At 44.8% G+C, this 7,338-nt stretch overlaps 1 long non-coding RNA gene across 1 annotated transcript in view; it reads right to left on the bottom strand.

Annotated features, from left to right (window-relative positions):
- Positions 1–211: 211 nt before the first annotated feature.
- Positions 212–7,338, bottom strand: part of LOC116090536 — a 60,001-nt gene continuing 52,874 nt past the window's right edge. Inside the window, exon 4 of the long non-coding RNA XR_004118719.1 lies at positions 212–302. This is a non-coding gene — a long non-coding RNA (uncharacterized LOC116090536). The remainder of the gene's footprint in view (positions 303–7,338) is intronic.

The following is a 7,338-nucleotide window of genomic DNA, read 5'->3' as shown; positions in this document are numbered from 1 at the left end:
ACACACACACACACACACACACACAAAATCTATGACTTATCACATGCTGGTTGCCTTTCTCTTAAAGAGTCTTTCTGTCTATGGCTTTAGTAAACTCTTACAGGAATTATCACTTCCAAGAGACATTCTCAAACACAACCTGTGATACTGTTCTGATGTTGCTTCTGCAAACCTCCAGTCTGCTCTGGACATCATTCATACATGTGACTCACCACTATGCCCGCCTTGACGTGATCCACACTGTCTTCCTTAACAACTTGTGAGCTATTTGCAGACAATTCACCTGTGTATTCCGATGTCATCTGCATTCAGTAATAGAGAGTGGGTGTTCAACAAACTTTTGGCAAACCAACAACTTAACAATTATTAATTGGCTTTGTGCTACAATAAATGTGTTTCTTGGTTATGATTTAGGACACAACAGGTTTCTTATGAAGGAGGGGGAGGTGATTAGGAATTCCTAGAAGTAATGATGAAGAGCAAATTCTTGTGGGAAATTTGGGGGGTCTTGTAATTATAGAGAATAAAAGCTACAATCACTTAATTAGAATCATGCTTTATAAAAACAATATACTTCAGAAGCTGGGGAGATGGCTCATTGTGTTCACTGCCTGTCATACAAGCATGAGGACCTGAGTTCAGATCCCCAATGACCACATAAAGACTGGGCATTCTCATGTGCTTCTATAACCCTGGTGCTGGGGCAGGGCAGATAGAAGGACCCCAGGCTCTTTCTGGGCTGCAAGAAATGAGTGAATGTGGGCCCAATGAGTGACTTTGTCTCAAAAGATAAGACAGAGAGAGCAGGACAGTAATGAAAAACACTCAGTATCAGCTCTGGCCTCTGCATGTATCCACAGTATCCACACATTTACATGCATACCTATATACACACAAGCATGTATACACATACACTATACATTAAACACACACTTATCACAAAATTTAAAAATTCACTCCAAACAATTTTCACATCTACTTCACACTCCCCAGCCACTGGTCCTCTCCTCCCCTCATCACTGTTCACACCACCATGACCCACTCTCCAGTGTCATCTGTCCACTAGAGAAGAAGCAGAAACAAAGGCAAGAAAGGGCTTCCATGTACTAGCCCCTCTGAGGGCTAAGTAGCTAAGCTACATAACTAGTAGCTAAGTTATGCAGAGAACTCCAGTCTGACATCTGGCTGCATCCTCTATTGTCTCTTGGAAGTGTGCCCTAGACCCAAACTCTTTTTAAAGATTTATTTACTTCTTTTATGTATGCAAATACACTGTCGCTCTCTTCAGACACATCTGAAGAGGGCATCTGATCCCATTTCAGATGGTTGTGAGTCACCGGGTAGTTGCTGGAAATGGAACTCAGGACCTCTGGAAGAGCAGTCAGTGTTCTTAACCTCTGGGCCATTCCTCCAGCCCCTCTAGACACAATCTTATGATTAGAATCCATGCTTTCACTCAGACCATTCCCTCCTGGGTAGACCATATGCCACACAGTAGGATTCCCAAAGACACCAAATTACCTTCTGGCTCCATCTGAATAGCACAAAACACTTTTCGAAATACACAGTCACATAAAGTCCTGAAAATCCTGTAACTATTGTGAACTACCATAACCTAGGTGTTTGCCACCATCTAAGTCCATAATTCCCTAAATGAGAACAGGAATCTGACTGTTACTTCTAGGGACTGTTTCCAGGATGAGAAAAACAGACTAATTCCAGATAAAGAGACAATGGTCAATTGCTTTGCAACTTTGAGTTCTTTAGGCTGTGGTATCTGGAAACCACAGAAGCCCTGCTAGGGCGCCAACTACCTGCTGTGTGTGTGCAGACCTGGAAAAACTGCTCACTTTCAACTGCAGATTCCTTTAACCAACTCCCAATGCAACTTCAACAGCCATGCTAGGTCCTCTTGTGGTTGTTTGGTTGTTTAAGGTAAGAATACTGTCATTCTATTTGGGTGATCAAACATCAGAAAGGAAGCACAGCAACAACAGAAAGTCTTTAACAATATGGTGGCTATTCACAAATGGACTCTGCATGTTGTTTATGCAACTGTGCAGGCCTAGGATTGCAGAGCAGATGAGGGAGTGTACATGATTTTAGTGGCTTCTTACACATGTGCATTCCCCCAGCCTTTGTTCTAAGCATGTTTTACATTTCTATTAACAGACGTAGGACTTAGGCAACCCTTGTGCTGTCCTCCATCTCCTCCCACCTCCTCAAGATGACTGGACCAGATATCTGCCTTGCCCAACCAACTCACTATGGCCCTGCTAGATACAGCCTATTCAAACTGTCTGCTGAACCACACTGCTTAGAAGCTGTGCACATATGCTATGGCAACCATCTCTCTACCACAGCTGATTCCACAGGCTTCACAAGCCCACCCATCAGAGCTCTTCTGGGAAACCTGTTGGGTCACAGCAAAAGATTCAGTCTGCAGACCCCTTGGTTTTGCTACCTCTTGATCCCCACCCACTGTTTGAACATGCTGGTCCAAGAGTGTTCTCCCTTCCCACAGCCTGTTGAAGTTCATTCTTCTTTCTGGAATCCATGGTGTGTCTAGAGTTCAGATGCTCTGCTTCACAGCATTGCACTGACACCCCAGAATCTTCTCTGCTAAGCAAAGGTAGGAAGTATCTGGGTTGGTGGGTTGGTAGGGGTTGGGGGACAGGTACAAGTGTGTGACAAAAGTGACTACAGCATCAGCCAGGATTTAAAAAAAAAAAAAAGTCCTGGTTTTTAGTAAGCCATGTGCCAGACACACCAGCAATAGACCAGATTCTAGGAAAAGCACATTGTCAATATCTTCTTGAGTCCCTTCAGGGCAAAGGACAAGGCTGGGGCTTACAAGTACTCTCCATGACGAGAGCTCAAGATGAAGGAGAGGACTTCACACTTCAAGGCTGGAGACACTGACATTCCCAGGCGTGATTTCCATCACCCCAGGGAAGCTCCATTCACTGCAGGTACAAGGCTGAGAGCTCCAGGAAGTGATGGGCATCGCTTCTGCTTGATCATGCACTTCTAGCCCCAGGGATTGATAAGCAGCAGTCATTAAAGAAAAGTTGCATTTCTTTTCTTTTTATTTTTTATTTATTATTAAATAAATTTAATTTATGTACTGCTCCCCGTCCTGGTCCCCTAACCCCGAGTTTTTCACCCCATCATCTCCCCCTCCCCTTTGCTTCTGAGGGGATGATCCACCACCCACTCAACCACCCCCACCTCACCCCTGCTAGCATCTCCCTTCTCTGGAGCATCAAATTTCTACAGAATTAAGCTCATCCTCTCTAACTGAGGCCAGACAAGGCAGTCCTCTGTTACATATGTGCCCATGTATACACTTTGGTTGGTGGCTTGGTCTCTGGGAGCTTGCGGGGGGGGGGGGGGGGGGGGGGGGTCTGAGTTAGTTGATACTGTTACTCTTCCTATGGGGTTGTCATCCCCTTCATCTCCTTCAGTTCTTCCCTTAACTCTTCCATACCAGTCCCTGACCTCAGTCCAATGGCTGGTGAATTATTTTTTTAATGCAGTGTCTCTCTGGAACTCTAGCTGACCTGGAACTTGCTATACAGACCAGACTTGGCCTCAAACTTACCAAGATCCACCTGCCCCTGCCTCTCTGGTGCTGGAATTAAAGGTGTGTGCCATCATGCCCAGTCAAAGTTAGAATTTTATAAGCACATTCATGGGATGGTGTGTTATAGGCAGTAATATGCTTAAAGCAACAAGAACAAAAATGGATCTGGAATCTAAACCTGGCACCCGAAATGCCTATAATTCTCTCCCTCCGAACAAGCAAGTGGAAGATTCTAACCTTGCTCAGGAAAGCCAAAGGCCAAGTCAGTCAGCAGCCACCTTCCCCCATTTTAGCACTTGTCACTCTTGAGCCTTCTTACTATTTGCATAGAAATGAGTCAAACATCCAGTCCCTAGTCTGAGAGTCCTCCTGCCCCACCTTCAGCTGCAACCCTGACAAACCATTCTGCCTGTCACAACACAGAATTCACCAAACATTGCATGCTGATGGCTTTGTAACCATTATGGGATGCATTAAATGTGCACTGGCTGGAAGGAGGTCTGACTGCCCAGCATGTCTATTTGTCTCTTGATTTAAAATGATCAATCATTTTCTCAGATTTCAGTGAAATGGCCTGAAAGAAGAAAGTAAGAGCCCAGAGTCTTAGTACAGTACAGGGACAAGCAGCCTGTCTCGGAGGTGCTAGTGAGCAGGTAGGCTTGCTCTGAAACACCCGTGGCCCTGAACCCAGTGCTGTTGCCCAGAAGCAGAAGTAACCTCTAAGAGGATTGTGTCCCTTCGGGCATCTGGCTCCAACCACCTCTCGTTTGCAGACCTGCAACAGCAGCTTGAACCTTTTCTTCTCGGAGCCCTTCTTGGCCCACCATCAGCTTTGGGAGTACCAGCTCCATTCATTCATTTGGGGCCTCCCTCCTTCAGCAATTGCTGAATAAATACAGCAACCCAAAGCCTCTTACCCATTCAGATCCTCCCACCCAGCAAGCCCTTCCTCAGTAGTCCAACCTCATGAAATGAAGAAGCATTCATCTAGAAACAATCATACACAGGAAGTTCTCAGCTGGAACACTGCAGTGACCACGGCACAAGACACAGACACAGTTGGAATATGATTGTCGGTCCAGTGGCAAATGAAACTGCTTCGATTAGGAACATACAGGAAAAACACTGGAAAAGAGGTGTCCCTTCACCTTTGCTATTAATTTACAGTAAGCCAATGTGAGTACACTAATAGTGCTAAGGGAGAAGGAGAAACCCCAGCAATGGGCATTCAAAAAACGAAAGAGCAGCAGAACAGGAGGGGGAAAAAATGGAATCATAGCTATACAGGACATTACAGTTCAGATAGTCTAGATTTAAAGTACAGAAAAAGATGTCCTAACTTGTGAACTTAGCTGTAAACTACTTTTAAAGCATTTTTAAAGAAAACATCAACAATCTTGCATGCAGAAGCTAAGAACATGTACTTTTAAAAATAAGTCCAGAGGTAGGGGTGGGGGAGGGGGCTGTATAGTGGATCAGGGCGTAAACTGAGCAAAAGAACTTGCCATCATGTCTAATGACCTGAGTTGGATCCCGGGACTCACATGGTAGGAGAAAGCTAACTCCCAAAAGTTGTCTCCTGACCTTCATGAACACACACACACACACACACACACACACACACAAGTAATAAAAAATAAGTGCAATGATACAGTTTGGGGAAGGGGTTGGAAACTTGACTCATCCCTCCTCTTTTATCTCTTCCCATCATAAAGCTCCAAAAAGACTCCTTGCTAATCCCCCCTACTTCCACAGTTGGCCATTCTGGCTTTGACCTGTTTACTATAATAAAACTGGCACCTTGTATTTAACAATCGTCCATTCATCAGATAGAGGAAAGTCATCCTTTACTACTGAGCACCAGGCACTGTGTGTTGTTTGTAAATACTAACCCTAATCACATTCATTTTCAAAGCAGATATCACTAGCTTTAAGATGAGATTGACTGGGGCTGATGTGTCCAATATGTTGTATCTGATGATGATTTGGGTGGGATTTAAACTTACAAAGCTTTGACTTAAATCCCAGGCTTCTGTGTATAATAAGCATAAGGAATTTATCAATTACTTTTCTTCTTAGTCAGATTCCTTTCATGACAATTTCACACACACTTGAAAAAAACGCATGCTGATTATTCTCATTCCCTATCCTCTCTCAGTTCCCCTTACCTTTCCACCCCCATTTCCCTACAAATATCAGTCTCACATTCTTTTCTGCCTTGTATTAGAACCTAATGACAACCAGAGATGTTCTGTGTCCTGACCTCGGGTTTAGCACCTGGTGGGCTCATCAATGGACGTACAACCAAAGATCTCCAGGGTCTGTCAGTAGCCAATAGTTCAGCAGTGAAGGGTAAGACCTCATGAGCCCTTCCCCAGCCATGACTAATTGTTGACTGTCCCTGTCAGTCTGAATGTGTGTCCCACCCCAATTCATGTTAGAAACTTAATCCCCAGTGAAGAGCTGCTCAAGATGGTCTTTTAGGATGTTTAAGACTCCATCTCAGATATCTCAGATATGGATCAACATTCTTAGAAAAAGGGCTGTCGAATCAGGTTCATTCTCTCTTGTCCTTCCATCTTCAAACTGAGAAAGCAAACAAACCAAGATTTGGTTTCTGGCCCAAAATGTGTTTGAAAAGTTAGAAATTTTCATCCAAAAATCCATCTGTACATTTTTCTTTGAAATATTGAAGAATCTGGCAACTATCACCCTGCATTCCCACCAAGTTGCTCCAGCCCCATAGTGAAAAAGCCCTATGGTCTCTGGTGTGGAGAATCCATCAGTTCCTGTTGTCCTCAGCCTACTCATCTCTCCCAGTAAGCTTCCAACCCCATCCCCCACCCCACCCCAAGCCAGTCCAGCCCAGCTCATTGATGAACCCACCAGGCTCCTCACTTGAGTTTTCAATTCTTGCTTTAAACAAACTGCTTGGCTTTCAGAGTCAAAAATGCCTATATGTGCTCATTCTTTGCACCAAAGAATGAAAGAAGTCTGCAGCCCTGTTATCTCCAGGCTAGGGAGTTTAATAAAACCCAGCTAACACTGCATGGATTTAGCCCTAAGCATGCCAGGGGCCGTGATCATGAAAGCAGAACAAGGTAGAGGAGGAGGGGGTGAGACATAGCACAAAGAGACCTGTCTGGAAGTGTGACCCTCTGCTGCACCAGGCTGAGCTAAGCTCTTCAAGTGAGCTGTTTCTGTGAGGTGAGGGAGAAGCTGGATTCTTACTGAGGGGAGACGCCAGGCAGGAGTTTCTGAGCAGGTCTACTGGATGATCCTGTCTCATGAAACTTTAGCTCCACTCACTGGCTGGCTGTAAATTAAACTCTAAGAAAGCTTAGTGAAGTCTTTGGGCAGCTTATGGGGTTCAGAAAGAGGGTGACTAGAGAGCCCCCTTTTCCACAGAGGTTCTCCAAAGTTCCTTGTGTCCTCAGCTTTCTTTCCAGTCTATTCCTGAGACCTCACCTGTCTAGAAGAAAGGGGGACTCCTACCTGAGCTACAATTATTGTCACACACAGGCTAGGCTCCAGATTTCAGATACCCTTTAAGAAATATGGCTACAAGACTGGAATGGGGGCACAGTGGGTAAAGCGCTGGCCTTGTAAGCACATAGGCCTGAGTTTGATCTCCCAAGAACCCACATAAAAAGGAAAGAAGGAAGGAAGGAAGGAAAAAAGGAAGGAAGGAAGGAAGGAAGGAAGGAAGGAAGAAAGGAAGGAAGGAAGGAAAGTGGGTGGGAGGGAGGGGG

Source organism: Mastomys coucha, unplaced genomic scaffold (genome assembly GCF_008632895.1).
Source record: "Mastomys coucha isolate ucsf_1 unplaced genomic scaffold, UCSF_Mcou_1 pScaffold15, whole genome shotgun sequence".
Classification (NCBI taxonomy): Eukaryota; Metazoa; Chordata; class Mammalia; order Rodentia; family Muridae; genus Mastomys; species Mastomys coucha.
This window is presented reverse-complemented; position numbering and strand designations above follow the sequence as displayed.